Source organism: Mustelus asterias, chromosome 9 (genome assembly GCF_964213995.1).
Source record: "Mustelus asterias chromosome 9, sMusAst1.hap1.1, whole genome shotgun sequence".
Lineage (NCBI taxonomy): Eukaryota > Metazoa > Chordata > Chondrichthyes > Carcharhiniformes > Triakidae > Mustelus > Mustelus asterias.
The window spans coordinates 139909783-139930460 of record NC_135809.1 but is presented as its reverse complement, the minus strand read 5'-3'; positions in this window follow the sequence as shown (position 1 = coordinate 139930460).

Below are 20678 nucleotides of genomic sequence, written 5' to 3'. Positions count from 1 at the left end.
CCTGATCCTCTCTTTTTCCAATGCAAGCCTAAAGGAGATAGCGTTATGATCGCTATCCCCAAGATGCTCTCCCACTGAGAGATCTGACACCTGTCCAGGTTCATTGGTCAGTATCAGATCAAGTACAGCCTCTCCTCTTGTAGGCTTGTCCACATGCTGTGTCAGGAAACCCTCCTGAACACACCTAACGAACTCTTCCCCATCCAATCCCCTTACCCTAGGGATATTCCAATCTATGTTTGGGAAATTAAATTCTCCCATCACAACAACTCTGCTATTACTGCATCTCTCCAGGATCTGTTTCCCTATCTGCTCCTCCACCTCCCTGTTACTATTGGGCGGCCTATAGAAAACTCCCAACCACGTGACCGGCCCCTTTGCACTCTGAACTTCCACCCACAGAGACACGGTGGACAATCCCTCCACAGCATACACCTTCTCTGCAGCTGTGACACTATCCCTGATCAGCAGTGCCACTCCACCCCCTCTCTTGCCTCCCTCCCTGTCCTTCCTGAAACATCTGAATCCCGGCACCTGGAGTATCCAGTCCTGTCCCTGAGAGATCCAAGTCTCCGTAATGGCCACCACATCATACTTCCAGGCATCGATCCAGGCTCTGAGCTCATCCCCTTTATTCACTATACTCCTGGCATTAAAGTAAACACATCTCAATCCTTTGGTCTGAGCTCTCCCCTTCTCTATTCCCTGTCCATCCGCCCTTTTGCACTGCCTATAACCCTTCTCTGTTTGTGAGCTACCTTCCTCACTCTCAGTCACCTCATTTTGATCCCCTCCCCCCAACCTATCTAGTTTAAACTCTCCCCAGTAGCCTTAGCCAACCTTCCTGCCAGGATATTGGTCCCCCTGGGATTCAAGTGCCACCCGTTTTTTGTGTACAGGTCACACCTGCCCCTGAAGAGGTCCCAATGGTCCAGGAACCTGAATCCCTGCCCTCTGCACCAGTCCCACAGCCACACATTCATCCTCCACCTCACTCCATTCCTGTCCTCACCTTCCCGTGGCACATGCAAGATAAGTCCATTCAAACGTCTGACAGCAGCAGGGAAGAAGCTGTTCTTGAGTCGGTTGGTGTGTGACCTCAGACTTTTGTATCTTTTTCCAGACAAAAGAAGGTGGAAGAGAGAATGTCCGGGGTGCATAGAACCATAGAAAATTACAGCTCAGAAACAGGCCTTTTGGCCCTTCTTGTCTGTGCCGAACCATTTTATGCCTAGTCCCACTGACCTGCACTTGGACCATATCCCTCCACACCCCTCTCATCCATGAACCCGTCCAAGTTTTTCTTAAATGTTAAAAGTGACCCCGCATTTACCACTTTATCCGGCAGCTCATTCCACACTCCCACCACTCTCTGCGTGAAGAAGCCCCCCCTAATATTCCCTTTAAACTTTTCTCCTTTCACCCTTAACCCATGCCCTCTGGTTTTTTTCTCCCCTAGCCTCCACAGAAAAAGCCTGCTTGCATTCACTCTATCTATACCCATCAAAATCTTATACACCTCTATCAAATCTCCCCTCAATCTTCTACGCTCCAGGGAATAAAGTCCCAACCTATTCAATCTCTCTCTGTAACTCAGCTTCTCAAGTCCCGGCAACATCCTTGTGAACCTTCTCTGCACTCTTTCAATCTTATTGACATCCTTCCTGTAACTAGGTGACCAAAACTGTACACAATACTCCAAATTCGGCCTCACCAATGCCTTATATAACCTTACCATAACACTCCAACTTTTATACTCGATACTCCGATTTATAAAGGCCAATATACCAAAGGCACTCTTTACGACCCTATCCACCTGTGACGTCACTTTTAGGGAACTCTGTACCTGTATTCCCAGATCCCTCTGTTCAACTGCACTCTTCAGAGTCCTACCATTTACCCTGTACGTTCTACTTTGGTTTGTCCTTCCAAAGTGCAATATCTCACACTTGTCTGCGTTAAATTCCATTTGCCATTTTTTAGCCCATTTTTCTAGTTGGTCCAAATCCCTCTGCAAGCTTTGAAAACCTTCCTCACTGTCCACTACACCTCCAATCTTTGTATCATCAGCAAACTTGCTGATCCAATTTACCACATTATCATCCAGATCATTGATATAGATGACAAACAACAATGGACCCAACACCGATCCCTGCGGCACACCACTAGTCACAGGCCTCCACTCAGAGAAGCAATCCTCCACAACCACTCTCTGGCTTCTTCCATTGAGCCAGTGTCTTATCCAATTTACTACCTCCCCATGTATACCCAGCGACTGAACCTTCCTAACTAACCTCCCATGAGGGACCTTGTCAAAGGCCTTGCTGAAATCCAGGTAGACAACATCCACCGCCTTCCCTTCATCCACTTTCCTGGTAACCTCCTCGAAAAACTCTAATAGATTGGTCAAACATGACCTACCACGCACAAAGCCATGTTGACTCTCCCTAATAAGTCCCTGTCCATCCAAATATTTGTAGATCCTATCCCTTATCACACCTTCCAATAACTTGCCCACCACCGACGTCAAACTTACTGGCCGATAATTTCCCGGATTTCTTTTGGAACCTTTTTTAAACAACGGAACAACATGAGCCACCCTCCAATCATCCGGCACCTCCCCCGTGAATACTGACATTTTAAATATGTCTGCCAGGGCCCCTGCAAGTTCAACACTAGCTTCCCTCAAGGTCCGTGGGAATACCTTGTCCGGTCCTGAGGATTTATCCACTCTGATTTGCCTCAAGACAGCGAGCACCTCCTTCCCTTTAATCTGTAAAGGTTCCATGGCCTCCCTACCAGTTTGCCCTATTTCCGTAGACTCCATGCCCGTTTCCTCAGTAAATACAGATGCAAAAACATCATTTAGTATCTCCCCCATCTCTTTTGGTTCCATACACAGTGTACCACTCTGGTCTTCAAGAGGACCAATTTTATCCCTCACTATCCTTTTGCTCCTAACATACCTATAGAAGCTCTTTGGATTTTCCTTCACTCTGTCTGCCAAAGCAACCTCATGTCTTCTTTTAGCCCTCCTGATTTCCCTCTTAAGTAGCTTCTTGCACTTTTTATACTCCTCGAGCATCTGATGTGTTCCTTGCTGCCTGTACATTTCATACAACTCTCTCTTCCTCTTAATCAGTGTTACAATCTCCCTCGAGGACCAAGGTTCCTTATTCCTATTTACTTTGCCTTTAATCCTGACAGGAACATACAAACTCTGCACTCTCAAAATTTCTCCTTTGAAGGCCTCCCACTTTCCATTTACATCCTTACCAGAGAACAGCCTGTGCCAATCCACACTTCCCAGATCCCTTCTCATTTCATCAAATTTGGCCTTAATTATCCTTAATTTGGCCTTAATTATCCTTAATTATGCTGACTGCTTTGCCGAGGCAGCGGGAAGTGTAGACAGAGTCAATGGACGGGAGGCTGGTTTGAGTGATGGATTGGACTACATTCATGACGCTTTGGAGTTCCTTGCAGTCTTGGGCAGAGCAGGAGCCATACCAAGCTGTGGTACAACCAGAAAGAATACTTTCTATGGTGCACCTGTAAAAGTTGGCGAGAGTTGCAGCTGACATGCCAAATTTCCTTAATCTTCTGAGAAAGTAGAGGTGTTGTTCCACCGGAGCAAAGTAGAGAGGGAGCGATTCGTGTCAGTCGTGGCTGTTTTTTTTTTACCTTACATTTTAGCGGAGTATTTTTTTCAGTGAAACAGGAAACCGGAAGTAGGCCACGGGGAAGGTTCTTTTTTGCCCAGTAAATTTGAACGGGGAGGTAACATGAGACTCTACACCTGTAGAGCCCCCCACCCTCCCCCCTCCTCTAACACAAAAAAAAAGGTTCTACACCTGTAGAGTCCCCCACCCTCCCCCCTCCTCTAACCTAAAAAAAAGACTCGGAGTGAGAGCAGGTAAGCTTTTCTTTCTCTCTCTTTCGTTTCTTAGTTAGGGAAGTAGCAGGGATGTAAATGCAGGCAGTGCAATGTTCCTCCTGTGGGATGTTTGCGGTGAGGGACACCAGTGAGGAGGTAACTAAGTGTGTTGATGAAGGTAGGGCAGTTGATGTCATATACATGGATTTTAGTAAGGCGCTTGATAAGGTCCCCCATGGTCGGCTTATGATGAAAGTGAGGAGGTGTGGGATAGAGGGAAAGTTGGCCGATTGGATAGGTAACTGGCTGTCTGATCGAAGACAGAGGGTGGTGCTGGATGGAAAATTTTCGGATTGGAGGCAGATTGCTAGCGGAGTGCCGTAGGGATCAGTGCTTGGTCCTCTGCTCTTTGTGATTTTTATTAATGACTTAGAGGAGGGGGCTGAAGGGTGGATCAGTAAATTTGCTGATGACACCAAGATTGGTGGAGTAGTGGATGAGGTGGAGGGCTGTTGTAGGCTGCAAAGAGACATATCTAGGATGCAAAGCTGGGCTGAAAAATGGCAAATGGAGTTTAACCCTGATAAATGTGAGGTGATTCATTTTGGCAGGACTAATTTAAATGTGGATTACAGGGTCAAAGGTAGGGTTCTGAAGACTGTGGAGGCTGGAATTGCGGATAGCGAAGAGCATTGTCGGGCAATACAGCAGGATATAGATAGGCTGGAAAATTGGGCGGAGAGGTGGCAGATGGAGTTTAATCCGGATAAATGCGAAGTGATGCATTTTGGAAGAAATAATGTAGGGAGGAGTTAGACAATAAATGGCAGAGTCATCAGGAGTATAGAAACACAGAGGGACCTAGGTGTGCAAGTCCACAAATCCTTGAAGGTGGCAACACAGGTGGAGAAGGTGGTGAAGAAGGCATATGGTATGCTTGCCTTTATAGGACGGGGTATAGAGTATAAAAGCTGGAGGCTGATGATGCAGCTGTATAGAACGCTGGTTAGGCCACATTTGGAGTACTGCGTCCAGTTCTGGTCGCCGCACTACCAGAAGGACGTGGAGGCATTGGAGAGAGTGCAGAGAAGGTTTACCAGGATGTTGCCTGGTATGGAGGGTCTTAGCTATGAGGAGAGATTGGGTAGACTGGGGTTGTTCTCCTTGGAAAGACGGAGAATGAGGGGAGATCTAATAGAGGTATACAAGATTATGAAGGGTATAGATAGGGTGAACGGTGGGAAGCTTTTTCCCAGGTCGGAGGTGACGATCACGAGGGGTCACGGGCTCAAGCTGAGAGGGGCGAAGTATAACTCAGACATCAGAGGGACGTTTTTTACACAGAGGGTGGTGGGGGCCTGGAATGCGCTGCCAAGTAGGGTGGTGGAGGCAGGCACGCTGACATCGTTTAAGACTTACCTGGATAGTCACATGAGCAGCCTGGGAATGGAGGGATACAAACGATTGGTCTAGTTGGACCAAGGAGCGGCACAGGCTTGGAGGGCCGAAGGGCCTGTTTCCTGTGCTGTACTGTTCTTTGTTCTTTGTTCTTTGAGGAACAGAGAGATCTTGGGGTTCATATCCACAGATCTCTAAAGGTTGCCACTCAAGTGGATAGAGCTGTTAGCTTTTATTAACAGGGAGTTGGAGTTCAAGAGCCGTGGGGTTATGCTGCAACTGTACAGGACCTTGGTGAGACCACATTTGGAATATTGTGTGCAGTTCTGGTCACCTCACTATAAGAAGGATGTGGAAGCGCTGGAAAGAGTGCAGAGGAGATTTACCAGGATGCTGCCTGGTTTGGAGGGTAGGTCTCATGAGGAAAGGTTGAGGGAGCTAGGGCTGATCTCTCTGGAGTGAAGGAGGCTGAGGGGAGACTTAATAGAGGTTTATAAAATGATGAAGGGGATAGATAGAGTGAACGTTCAAAGACTATTTCCTCGGGTGGATGGAGCTATTACAAGGGGGCATAACTATAGGGTTCGTGGTGGGAGATACAGGAAGGATATCAGAGGTAGGTTCTTTACGCAGAGAGTGGTTGGGGTGTGGAATGGACTGCCTGCAGTGATAGTGGAGTCAGACACTTTAGGAACATTTAAGCGGTTATTGGATAGGCACATGGAGCACACCAGGATGATAGGGTGTGGGATAGCTTGATCTTGGTTTCAGATAAAGCTCGGCACAACATCGTGGGCCGAAGGGCCTGTTCTGTGCTGTACTGTTCTATGTTCTATGTTCTATGTCCCGGCTGAGTACACCTGCAGGAAGTGCACCCAATTCCAGCTCCTTGAAGACCGTGTTAGGGATCTGGAGCTGGAACTGGATGAACTCAGGATCATTCGGGAGGCAGAGGCAGCTATAGATAGAAGCTACAGGGAGGGAGCTACTCCTAGAAATTATGATACATGGGTGATGGCTAGAAGGGGTAAGAAGCAGTCAAAGCAGCGATCCCCTGGATCCCCTGTTCCTCCGTATAACAAGTATTCCGTTTTGGATACTGTGGGGGGCGGGACTTAACAGGGTAAGCCATGGGGTACAGGTCTCTGGCACAGAGTCTGTCCTTGTTGCTGAAAAGGGAAGAGGGGAGAGGAGGAGAGCATTAGTTATTGGGGACTCCATAGTTACGGGGATAGATAGGAGATTCTGTGGGAACGAGAGGGACTCGTGGCTGGTGTGTTGCCTCCCAGGTGCCGGGGTCCGTGATGTCTCGGATCGTGTTTTCGGGATCCTTAAGGGGGAGGGGGACCAGCCCCAAGTCGTGGTTCATATCGGCACCCAAGACATAGGTAGCAAAAGGGATGGGGATGTAAGGCTGAAATTTAGGGAGTTAGGGCTAGAACAAACAGAGTTGTTATCTCTGGTTTGTTACCCGTGCCACGTGATAGTGAGGAGAGGAATAGGGAGAGAGATCAATTGAACACCTGGCTACAGGGATGGTGCAGGAGGGAGGGATTCAGATACCTGGATAATTGGGGCTCATTCTCAGGTAGGTGGGACCTCTACAAACGGGATGGTCTACACCTGAACCAGAGGGGTACCAATATCTTGGGGGGGAAATTTGCCAATGCTCTTCGGGAGGGTTTAAACTAATTCAGCAGGGGGGTGGGTACCTGAATTGTAGCTCCGGTGTACAGGAGGTTGAGAGTAGTGAGGTCATGGATGAGGTTTCAGCGTCGCAGGAGTGTACTGGCAGGCAGGAAGGTGGTTTGAAGTGTGTATACTTCAACGCCAGGAGCATCCAGAATAAGGTGGGTGAACTTGCAGCATGGGTTGGTACCTGGAACTTCGATGTTGTGGCCATCTCGGAGACATGGATAGAGCAGGGACAGGAATGGTTGTTGCAGGTTCCGGGGTTTAGATATTTCAGTAAGAGCAGGGAAGGTGGTAAAAGAGGTGGAGGTGTGGCATTGTTAGTCAAGGACAGTATTACGGTGGCAGAAAGGATGTTTGATGAAGACTTGTCTACTGAGGTAGTATGGGCTGAGGTTAGAAACAGGAAAGGAGAGGTCACCCTGTTGGGAGTTTTCTATCGGCCTCCGAAAAGTTCCAGAGATGTAGAGGAAAGGATTGCAAAGATGATTCTGGATAGGAGCGAAAGTAACAGGGTAGTTGTTATGGGGGACTTTAACTTTGCAAATATTGACTGGAAAAGCTATAGTTCGAGTACTTTAGATGGGTCAGTTTTTGTCCAATGTGTGCAGGAGGGTTTCCTGACACAGTATGTAGATAGGCCAACAAGAGGCGAGGCTACATTGGATTTGGTACTGGGTAATGAACCAGCCCAGGTGTTAGATTTGGAGGTAGGTGAGCACTTTGGTGATAGTGACCACAATTCGGTTACGTTTACTTTAGCGATGGAAAGGAATAGGTATATACCGAAGGGCAAGAGTTATAGCTGGGGGAAAGGAAATTATGATGCAATTAGGCAAGGTTTAGGATGCATAGGTTAGGGAAGGAAACTGCAGGGGATGGGCACAATTGAAATGTGGAGCCTGTTCAAGGAACAGCTACTGGGTGTCCTTGATAAGTATGTACCTGTCAGGCAGGGAGGAAGTGGTCGAGTGAGGGAATCGTGGTTTAGAACATAGAACATAGAACAGTACAGCACAGAACAGGCCCTTCGGCCCACGATGTTGTGCCGAGCTTTATCTGAAACCAAGATCAAGCTATCCCACTCCCTATCATCCTGGTGTGCTCCATGTGCCTATCCAATAACCGCTTAAATGTTTCTAAAGTGTCTGACTCCACTATCACTGCAGGCAGTCCATTCCACACCCCAACCACTCTCTGCGTAAAGAACCTACCTCTGATATCCGTCCTGTATCTCCCACCACGAACCCTATAGTTATGCCCCCTTGTAATAGCTCCATCCACCCGAGGAAATAGTCTTTGAACGTTCACTCTATCTCTCCCCTTCATCATTTTATACACCTCTATTAAGTCTCCCCTCAGCCTCCTCCGCTCCAGAGAGAACAGCCCTAGCTCCCTCAACCTTTCCTCATATGACCTACCCTCCAAACCAGGCAGCATCCTGGTAAATCTCCTCTGCACTCTTTCCAGCGCTTCCACATCCTTCTTATAGTGAGGTGACCAGAACTGCACACAATATTCCAAATGTGGTCTCACCAAGGTCCTGTACAGTTGCAGCATAACCCCACGGCTCTTAAACTCCAACCCCCTGTTAATAAAAGCTAACACACTATAGGCCTTCTTCACAGCTCTATCCACTTGACTGGCAACCTTTAGAGATCTGTGGATATGGACCCCAAGATCTCTCTGTTCCTCCACAGTCTTCAGAACCCTACCTTTGACCCTGTAATCCACATTTAAATTTGTCCTACCAAAATGAATCACCTCACATTTATCAGGGTTAAACTCCATTTGCCATTTTTCAGCCCAGCTTTGCATCCTATCTATGTCTCTTTGCAGCCTACAACAGCCCTCCACCTCATCCACTACTCCACCAATCTTGGTGACATCAGCAAATTTACTGATCCACCCTTCAGCCCCCTCCTCTAAGTCATTAATAAAAATCACAAAGAGCAGAGGACCAAGCACTGATCCCTGCGGCACTCCGCTAGCAACCTGCCTCCAATCCGAAAATTTTCCATCGACCACCACCCTCTGTCTTCGGTCAGACAGCCAGTTACCTATCCAATCGGCCAACTTTCCCTCTATCCCACACCTCCTCACTTTCATCATAAGCCGACCATGGGGGACCTTATCAAATGCCTTACTAAAATCCATGTATATGACATCAACTGCCCTACCTTCATCAACACACTTAGTTACCTCCTCAAAAAATTCTATCAAATTTGTGAGGCACGACTTGCCCTTCACGAATCCGTGCTGACTATCTCGGATTAATCCGCATCTTTCTAAATGGTCGTAAATCCCATCCCTAAGGACCCTTTCCATCAATTTACCAACCACCGAAGTAAGACTAACCGGTCTATAATTACCAGGGTCATTTCTATTCCCTTTCTTAAACAGAGGAACAACATTCGCCATTCTCCAGTCCTCTGGCACCATCCCCGTGGACAGCGAGGATCCAAAGATCAACGCCAAAGGCTCTGCAATCTCATCCCTTGCCTCCCACAGAATCCTAGGATACATTTCGTCAGGCCCAGGGGACTTATCGACCTTCAGTTTATTCAAAACTGCCAAGACATCCTCCCTCCGAACATCTACTTCCTCCAGCCTATTAGCCTGTAACACCTTCTCTTCCTCAAAAACATGGCCCCTCTCCTTGGTGAACACTGAAGAAAAGTATTCATTCATCACCTCGCCTATCTCTACTGACTCCATACACAAGTTCCCACTACTGTCCTTGACCGGCCCTAACCTCACCCTGGTCATTCTTTTATTCCTCACATAAGAGTAAAAAGCCTTGGGGTTTTCCTTGATCCGACCCGCCAAGGACTTCTCATGTCCCCTCCTAGCTCTCCTAAGCCCCTTTTTCAGCTCATTCCTTGCTAACTTGTAACCCTCAATCGAGCCATCTGAACCTTGTTTCCTCATCCCTACATAAGCTTCCCTCTTCCTTTTCACAAGACATTCCACCTCTTTTGTGAACCATGGTTCCCTCACTCGGCCATTTCCTCCCTGCCTGACAGGAACATACCTATCAAGGACATCCAGTATTTGTTCCTTGAAAAAGTTCCACTTTTCATTGGTTCCTTTCTCTGACAGTTTCTGTTCCCAACTTATGCCCCCTAATTCTTGCCTAATCGCATCATAATTACCCCTCCCCCAATTGTAAACCTTGCCCTGCCGTACGGCCCTATCCCTCTCCATTGCAATTACAAAAGACACCGAATTGTGGTCACTATCTCCAAATTGCTCTCCCACAACCAAATCTAACACTTGGCCCGGTTCATTTCCCAGTACCAAATCCAATGTGGCCTCACCTCTAGTCGGCCCATCCACATATTGTGTCAGGAAACCCTCCCGCACACACTGCACAAAAACTGCCCCATCCAAACTATTTGACCTACAAAGGTTCCAATCAATATTCGGAAAGTTAAAGTCCCCCATGACAACTACCCTGTGACCCCCACACATATCCATAATCTGCTTAGCAATTTCTTCCTCCACATCTCTATTACTATTTGGGGGCCTATAGTAAACTCCTAGCAACGTGACCGCTCCTTTCCTATTTCTAACTTCAGCCCATATTACCTCAGTGTGCAGATCCCCCACGAAGTGCCTTTCCGCAGCCGTTAAACTATCCTTGATTAACAATGCCACTCCTCCACCTCTTTTACCAGCTTCCCTACACTTAGTGAAACATCTATACCCCGGAACGTCCAACAACCATTCCTGTCCTTGTTCTACCCACGTCTCCGTAATGGCCACAACATCGTAGTCCCAAGTACCAATCCACGCCCCAAGTTCATCTACCTTGTTCCGGATGCTCCTTGCATTGAAGTAGACACACTTCAACCCACCTTCCTGTCTACCAGTACCCACCCTTGACCCTGATACCTTCCCCAATACCTCACCACCCTCACTGACTTCTGGACTACAACTCCCTTTCCCACTCCCCTGACAAATTAGTTTAAACCCCCCTGAAGAGCCGTAACAAATTTCCCTCCGAGGATATTGGTGCCCCTCAGGTTCAGGTGCACCCCGTCCTGTTTGTACAGGTCCCACCTTCCCCAGAACGTGTTCCAATTATCCACGTATCTGAAACCCTCCCTCCTACACCATCCCTGCAACCACATATTTAACTGCACTCTCTCCCTGTTCCTCAACTCGCTATCACGTGGTACCGGCAACGTACCAGAGATGACCACATGTTTCGTCTTGGCTCTCAGCTTCCAGCCCAGCTCCAGAAATTCCTGCTTTAAATCCCCGTCCCTTCTCTTACCTATGTCATTGGTACCAATGTGCACCACGACTTGTGACTGTTTCCCCTCCCCCTTCAGAATCTGGAAAACACGGTCTGAGACATCATGGACCTTGGCATCCGGTCGGCAACATACCATCCGTGAGTCTCTTTTGCTGCCACAGAACCTCCTATCTATCCCTCTAACTAACGAGTCCCCAATAACTATCGCCCTCCCGCTCTCCCCCTTTCCCTCCCGAGCGACAGAGACGGACACAGTGCTGGAGATCCTCTCACTGCGGCTCCCCACTGGTATGTCATCCCCCTCAACCGTATCCAAAGCGGAATACTTGTTGCTAAGGGGAACGACCACCAGGGATCCCTGCACGGACTGCTTCCTCCCAGCCCCTCTCACCGTCACCCATCTGTTTTCAATCCTCGGAGTAACTGTATTCCTAAAGCTTGTGTCTATGGCCATCTCTGCGTCCCTGATGATCCTAAGTTCATCCAACTCCAGCTCCAGTTCCCTAACACGGTTTTGGAGGAGCTGCAGATGGGTGCACTTCCCACAGGTGTAATCAGTAGGGACACTGTCGTCGTCCCTCACCTCAAACATAGTGCAAGAGGAACATTGCACTGCCTGCACACCCATCCCCTCTAGATACCTTGCCAGTACCAGGTAGAAAGTGCAAAAATGAATTCAACTCACCCCTGCTCGCCCTTTCAGCCTAAGCCCTGTAAGCCAAAGTCTTATAGCTCACACTCTGCTTCCCACACACTCCACTGCCCGCTCCCGACGCTGCCCGCTGTATACTGCAGCCTACCTTTTATACTTCACGCGCTTAAAAAACCCTTCCCAGACTCCTTTGCTGCCCACTTCTAGTTTTCACTTTAAACTTGAAAAACTGCTGTTAAAGTAAAGGCCAAAAAAATACACACACTAGCTGACTAATTAAATAAATAAACAATTCAATTAATCCAATTAATCTCTCACCAGCACTGCTGCCTTCAATCACCCCTCTCAGCTTGCTCCAGTGGATCAATGAGGGGGAACCTCCCAGGTAACTGACTTTACTAAAGAAGTTGAATCTCTTGTGAAGAGGAAGAAGAAGACTAATGTAAAGATGTGACGTGAAGGCTCAGTTAGGGCGCTTGAGAGTTACAAGCTAGCCAGGAAGGACCTAAAGAGAAAGTTCAGAAGACCCAGGAGGGGACATGAGAAGTCTTTGGCAGGTAGGATCAAGGAAAACCCTAAAGCCTTCTATAGGTATGTCAGGAATAAAAGAATGACTAGGGTAAGATTAGGGCCAGTCAAGGACAGTAGTGGGAAGTTGTGCGTGGAGCCTGAAGAGATAGGAGAGGCGCTAAATGAATATTTTTCGTCAGTATTCGCGCAGGAAAAAGACAATGTTGTCGAGGAGAATACTGAGATACAGGCTGTTGGACTAGACGGGATTGAGGTTAATAAGGAGGAGGTGTTAGCAATTCTGGAAAGTGTGAAAATAGATAAATCCCCTGGGCCGGATGGGATTTATCCTACAATTCTCTGGGAGGCTAGGGAGGAGATTGCAGAGCCTTTGGCTTTGATCTTTATGTCGTCATTGCCTACAGGAATAGTGCCAGAAGACTGGGGGATAGCAAATGTTGTCCCCTTGTTCAAGAACGGGAGTAGAGACAACCCTGCTAATTATAGACCAGTGAGCCTTACTTCTGTTGTGGGCAAAGTATTGGAAAGGATTATAAGAGATAGGATTTATAATCATCTAGAAAGGAATAATTTGATTAGGGATAGTCAACACGGTTTTGTGAAGGGTAGGTCGTGCCTCACAAACCTTATTGAGTTCTTTGAGAAGGTGACCAAAGAGGTGGATGAGGGTAAAGCAGTTGATGTGGTGTATATGGATTTCAGTAAAGCGTTTGATAAGGTTCTCCACGGTAAGCTATTGCAGAAGATACGGAGGCATGGGATTGAGGGTGATTTAGCGGTTTGGATCAGGAATTGGCTAGCTGTAAGAAGACAGAGGGTGGTGGTTGATGGGAAATGTTCATCCTGGAGTTCAGTTACTAGTGGTGTACCCCAAGGATCTGTTTTGGGGCCACAGCTGTTTGTCATTTTTATAAATGACCTGGATGAGGGCGTAGAAGGATGGGTTGGTAAATTTGCGGACAACACTAAAGTCGGTGGAGTTGTGGACAGTGCGGAAGGTTGTTGCAGGTTACAGAGGGACATAGATAAGCTGCAGTGCTGGGCTGAGAGGTGGCAAATGGAGTTCAATGCGGAAAAGTGTGAGGTGATTCACTTTGGATTACAGAATACTGGGCTAATGGTAAGATACTTAGTAGTGTGGATGAACAGAGAGATCTCGGTGTCCATGTGCATAGATCCCTGAAAGTTGGCACCCAGGTTGATAGGGTTGTTAAGAAGGCGTACGGAGTGTTAGATTTTATTGGTAGAGGGATTGAGTTTCGGAGCCAGGAGGTCATGTTGCAGCTATACAAAACTCTGGTGTGGCCGCACTTGGAGTATTGCGTACAGTTCTGGTCGCCGCATTATAGGAAGGATGTGGAAGCATTGGAAAGGGTGCAGAGGAGATTTACTAGGATGTTGCCTGGTATGGTGGGAAAATCGTATGAGGAAAGGCTGAGGGACTTGAGGTTGTTTTCGTTAGAGAGAAGAAGGTTAATAGAGGCATACAAGATGATCAGAGGATTAGATAGGGTGGATAGTGAGAGCCTTTTTCCTCGGATGGTGATAGCTAGCACCAGGGGACATAGCTTTAAATTGAGGGGTGAGAGATATAGGACAGATGTCAGAGGTAGGTTCTCCACTCAGAGAGTAGTAAGGGTGTGGAATGCCCTACCTGCAGCAGTAGTGGATTCGCCAACATTAAGGGCATTTAAATGGTCATTGGATAAACATATGGATGATATTGGAATAGTGTCGGTTAGAGGGGCTTTAGATTGGTTTCACTGGTTGGTGCAACATCGAGGACCGAAGGGCCTGTACTGCACTGTAATGTTCTATGTTCTATGTTGGTGGGCTTTCTTAACTATAGTATAACTATATAAAACTTAACATCTATACTACAATCACCACTGTTCCCGAAATGTTCTCCTGTTTCTTTTACTTGGTAAGAAGTTTAACAACACCAGGTTAAAGTCCAACAGGTTTATTTGGTAGCAAAAGCCACACAAGCTTTCGGAGCTCCAAGCCCCTTCTTCAGGTGAGTGGGAATTCTGTTCACAAACAGGGCATATAAAGACAGAGACTCAATTTACATGAATAATGGTTGGAATGAGAATACTTACAGCTAATCAAGTCTTTAAGAAACAAAACAACATGAGTGGAGAGAGCATCAAGACAGGCTAAAAGGATGTGTATTGTCTCCAGACAAGACAGCCAGTGAAACTCTGTGGGGGTTACAAATAGTGGGACATGAACCCAATATCCCGGTTGAGGCCGTCCTCGTGTGTGCGGAACTTGGCTATCAGTTTCTGCTCAGCGACTCTGCGCCGTCGTGTATCACGATGGCCGCTTTGGAGAACGCTTACCCGAATATCAGAGGCCGAATGCCCGTGACCGCTGAAGTGGTCCCCAACAGTAAGAGAACAGTCTTGCCTGGTGATTGTCGAGCGGTGTTCATTCAGCCGTTGTCGCAGCGTCTGCATAGTTTCCCCAATGCACCATGCCTCGGGACATCCTTTCCTGGAGCGTATCAGGTCGACAACGTTGGCCGAGTTGCAAGAGTAGTTGCAAGAGCTGCAGGAAAGGATGTCCCGAGGCATGGTACATTGGGGAAACTATGCAGACGCTGCGACAACGGATGAATGAACACCGCTCGACAATCACCAGGCAAGACTGTTCTCTTCCTGTTGGGGAGCACTTCAGCGGTCACGGGCATTCGGCCTCTGATATTCGGGTAAGCGTTCTCCAAGGCGGCCTTCGCGACACACGACGACGCAGAGTCGCTGAGCAGAAACTGATAGCCAAGTTCCGCACACACGAGGACGGCCTCAACCGGGATATTGGGTTCATGGCACACTATTTGTAACCCCCACAGAGTTTCACTGGCTGTCTTGTCTGGAGACAATACACATCTTTTTAGCCTGTCTTGATACTCTCTCCACTCATGCTGTTTTGTTTCTTAAAGACTTGATTAGTTGTAAGTATTCGCATTCCAACCATTATTCATGTAAATTGAGTTTGTGTCTTTATATGCTCTGTTTGTGAACAGAATTCCCACTCACCTGAAGAAGGGGCTTGCAGCTCCGCAAGCTTGTGTGGCTTTTGCTACCAAATAAACCTGTTGGACTTTAACCTGGTGTTGTTAAACTTCTTACTGTGTTTACCCCAGTCCAACGCCGGCATCTCCACATCTTTTACTTGGCCATCTCATCCTCGTTTCCAAGAACCAGGTCTAGCAGTGCCCCTTTCTCATTGGACTGGACACATACTGCTGTAGAGAATGCATCTGAAGATGCCAGAGGAACATTTGCTCCTCCTTGTCCTTGGCACTACCCCACTCGATATTCAGATATTATTACATGAATTATATCACATTGTTGTTTGCAGGAGCTTGTGCTTCCTCTACTGCAACAGTGACAACACTTCAAAAAACTGATTCTAAAGTGTTTTGGGATGTACAGAGGTTTGAAAATTACAATTGGGTTCCTCTAACCAGCATAGCTGTCACATAGTGCCTATTTCAAAGGCCTCCTGTTCTTTACCCATTTCTTTACCCATTTACAGACCCTTCAAAATTGCATCAAGTGGCTTTGAGCATTAATGGGGTAACAAAGGCACAGCCCCCCCGCCCCCTTAATTTCTGGTTACCCATTTTTGAGGCAATGCACAGATGTCTGGCAGTTGAAAAATGCCCTGAAATAGAGGAACATAGAAATAGGATCAGGAGGAGGCCATTCGGCCCTTTGAGCCTGCTTCATCATTCATTATCAACAATGGCTAATTATCAAATTCAGTAGCCTGGTCCCGCCTTTCCCCCCCGCCCCCTCAGCCTCCTAATATGCTGTCTTTTCTGTTTACAGATATTGATCGACTTGTGTCTGTGTTTATTTCTCAGTGTACATATCAGAAGTTTGAGACTGAACTCACACAAGCTGAGCTGCACCCAGTTTTGCATATTTCCTGTTTTTATACTTTTCTGTTGGAAACAGTGCGAATAGTTTTGACCATTCGCTGCAATCACATTCAGCACAACGGCAATGCAAACCGCTTGGTCGATTCTGCGTATGATTCTGTCAAAGGATCGGTTTTAATCCTCTGAAGTGACTCTTTTTCTCAGAAGAGCAATATGGAGGTAGCTTTATTAAACTGTGCACAGTTTTGAAGACTTTATGGTCATTTTTAAAACAATATAGTGCGCAGCTGTATAAAGAACAAAGAACAAAGAACAGTACAGCACAGGAAACAGGCCCTTCGGCCCTCCAAGCCTGTGCCGCTCCTTGGTCCAACTAGACCAATCGTTTGTATCCCTCCATTCCCAGGCTGCTCATGTGACTATCCAGGTAAGTCTTAAATGATGTCAGCGTGCCTGCCTCCACCACCTTACTTGGCAGCGCATTCCAGGCCCCCATCACCCTCTGTGTAAAAAACGTCCCTCTGATGTCTGAGTTAGACTTCGCCCCTCTCAGCTTGAGCCCGTGACCCCTCGTGATCGTCACCTCCGACCTGGGAAAAAGCTTCCCACTGTTCACCCTATCTATACCCTTCATAATCTTGTATACCTCTGTTAGATCTCCCCTCATTCTCCGTCTTTCCAAGGAGAACAAAAAGTGTTTTCAAAATCTATGAATAGACTGCAAAAAAAGCAGCCTCTTTATAAAAGTAGTCAACTGATTTGAATCCTTGGCCTCTATTTATTATTTCTGTTCTGTTTTGTTCTTTTAGTTCCGCCCTACAAAAGAACAAAGAACACTACAGCACAAGAACAGGCCCTTCGGCCCACCAAGTCTGTGCCAACACTGATGCCTCTCTAATCTTACATTTTCTTGCCTCTAAGTGGTCCAAATTCCTCTATTCCCTGCCTATCCATGTATCTATCCTGATGCCTCTTGAACATTGTTATAGCCCTTGGCGCTAAAGGGATCGAGGGATATGGGAGGAAGGGGGAATCATAGAACCATAGAACCATAGAAAATTACAGCTCAGAAACAGGCCTTTTGGCCCTTCTTGTCTGTGCCGAACCATTTTATGCCTAGTCCCACTGACCTGCACTTGGACCATATCCCTCCACACCCCTCTCATCCATGAACCCGTCCAAGTTTTTCTTAAATGTTAAAAGTGACCCCGCATTTACCACTTTATCTGGCAGCTCATTCCACACTCCCACCACTCTCTGCGTGAAGAAGCCCCCCCTAATATTCCCTTTAAACTTTTCTCCTTTCACCCTTAACCCATGCCCTCTAGTTTTTTTCTCCCCTAGCCTCAGCGGAAAAAGCCTGCTTGCATTCACTCTATCTATACCCATCAAAATCTTATACACCTCTATCAAATCTCCCCTCAATCTTCTATGCTCCAGGGAATAAAGTCCCAACCTATTCAATCTCTCTCTGTAACTCAGCTTCTCAAGTCCCGGCAACATCCTTGTGAACCTTCTCTGCACTCTTTCAATCTTATTTACATCCTTCCTGTAACTAGGTGACCAAAACTGTACACAATCAGGATATTGAATTCGATGATCAGCCATGATCAAATGATTGGTGGAGCAGGCTTGAAGGGCCGAATGGCCTACTGCTGCTTCTAGTTTCTATGTTATTTTATGTTATAGAATCTGCTTTCATCACCTCCTCCAGCAGCACGTTCCAAGCATTCACCACCCACTGTGTGAAAAATTTGCCCCTTACATCTCTTTTAAACTTTCCCCCTCTCACTTTCAACCTATGCCCCTGAGTAATTGACCCTTTGACCCTGGGAAAAAGACTCTGCCTATCCGTTCTATCCAAGTCTGTCATAATCTTGTAAACATCTATCAGGCCATCCTCATCCTCCGACACTCCAATGAAAGCAATCCAAGTTTGTTCAACCGTTCTTCATAGTCCATATCCTCCAAATCAGGCAACATCCTGGTAAATCTCTTCTGCACCCTTTCCAATGCATCAACATCCTTCTGGCAGTGTGGCAACCAGAATTGTCCACAATACTCCAAATGCGGCCTAACCAAAGTCTTATACAGCTGCAACATGATTTTCCAATTCCTATACTCAACACCCCGACCGATGAAGGCCAGCATGCCATATGCCTTCTTGACCACCTTGTCCACCTGAGTTGCCACCTTCAGGGAACTGTGGATCTGCACACCTAGATCCCTCTGTGTGCTAATATTTCTAAGGGCTCTACCATTTACTGTATACTTTCCTTCTGCAGTAGATCTTCCAAATCTTCCAAATCACATCACCTCACATTTGTCCAGGTTAAATTCCATCTGCCATCTTTTGGCCCAGGTCTCCAGCTAATTTATATCCTGCTGCATCCTCTGACAATCCTCCTCACTATCCACTATCCACTACTCCCCCAATTTTTGTATCATCTGCAAACGTATTAATCAGACCACCTACATTTTCCTCCAAATCATTTATATATATTACAAACAATAGAGGTCCCAGCACTGATCCTTGTGGAACACCACTTGTCACAGACCTCCAGTTCGAAAAGTACACTCCCACTGCTATTCTCTGCTTTCTGTGCCCCAGCCAGTTTTGTATCCATCTTACTAGCTCATCTCGATCCCATATGACTTCACCTTCTGTACCAGTCTGTCTTCACGGTGGAGGACACAAATAGTTTGCCAAATATTAACGATAGAGGGTTGGCAGCAGGAGAAATACTTAATACAATTAATGTTACCAGAGAGGCAGTGCTGGGTAGACTAATGGGACTGAAGGTGGACAAGTCCCCGGGTCCGGATGGAATGCATCCCAGGGTATTGAAAGAAATGTCAGAGGTAATAGTGGATGCGTTAGTGATTATTTATCAAAACTCGTTGCATTCTGGGGTAGTGCCGGTTGATTGGAAAACGGCTAATGTTACGCCGCTGTTTAAAAAAGGAAGGAGACAAAAGGCGGGTAACTATAGGCCGGTCAGCTTAACGTCTGTAGTAGGGAAAATGCTGGAATCCATTATTAAAGAGGAGATAGCAGGGCATCTGGATAGAAATGGTTCGATCAATCAGACGCAGCATGGATTCATGAGGGGAAAGTCGTGCTTGACGAACATGTTGGATTTTTATGAAGATGTGACTAGGGCGGTTGATGGAGGAGAACCGGTGGATGCGGTGTTTTTGGATTTCCAAAAGGCGTTTGATAAGGTGCCCCATAAAAGGCTGCTGAAGAAGATTAGGGCACACGGAGTTGGGGGTAGTGTGTTAAAGTGGATTGGGGACTGGCTATCCGACAGGAAGCAAAGAGTCGGAATAAATGGGTGTTTTTCCGGTTGGAGGAAGGTAACTAGTGGCGTGCCGCAGGGATCGGTACTCGGGCCGTAACTGTTTACCATTTATATAGATGATCTGGAGGAGGGGACGGAGTGTAGGGTAACGAAGTTTGCAGACGACACAAAGATAAGTGGAAAAGTGAATCGTGTGGAGGACGGAGAAGATCTGCAGAGAGATTTGGACAGGCTGAGTGAGTGGGCGAGGATATGGCAAATGGAGTATAACGTTGAGAAATGCGAGGTTATACACTTTGGAGGAAATAATAACAAATGGGATTACTATCTCAATGGAAACAAATTAAAACATGCTACCGTGCAAAGGGACCTGGGGGTCCTTGTGCATGAGACACAAAAGCCCAGTCTGCAGGTACAACAGGTGATCAAGAAGGCAAATGGGATGTTGGCCTATATCGCGAGGGGGATAGAATATAAAAGCAGGGATGTCTTGATGCACCTGTACAGGGCATTGGTGAGGCCGCAGCTGGAATACTGTGTGCAGTATTGGTCCCCTTATATGAGGAAGGATATATTGGCATTGGAGGGAGTGCAGAGAAGGTTCACCAGGTTGATACCGGAGATGAGGGGTTTGGATTATGAGGAGAGGCTGAGGAGATTGGGTTTGTACTCGTTGGAGTTTAGAAGGATGAGGGGGGATCTTATGGAGACTTATAAGATAATGCGGGGGCTGGATAGGGTGGAGGCGGAGAGATTCTTTCCACTTAGTAAGGAAGATAAAACTAGAGGACACAGCCTCAAAATAAAGGGGGGTCGGTTTAAGACAGAGTTGAGGAGGAACTTCTTCTCCCAGAGGGTGGTGAATCTCTGGAATTCTCTGCCCACTGAGGTGGTGGAGGCTACCTCGCTGAATATGTTTAAAGCGCGGATGGATGGATTCCTGATCGGTAAGGGAATTAAGGGTTATGGGGATCAGGCAGGTAAGTGGTACTGATCCACGTCAGATCAGCCATGATCTTATTGAATGGCGGGGCAGGCTCGAGGGGCTAGATGGCCTACTCCTCCTC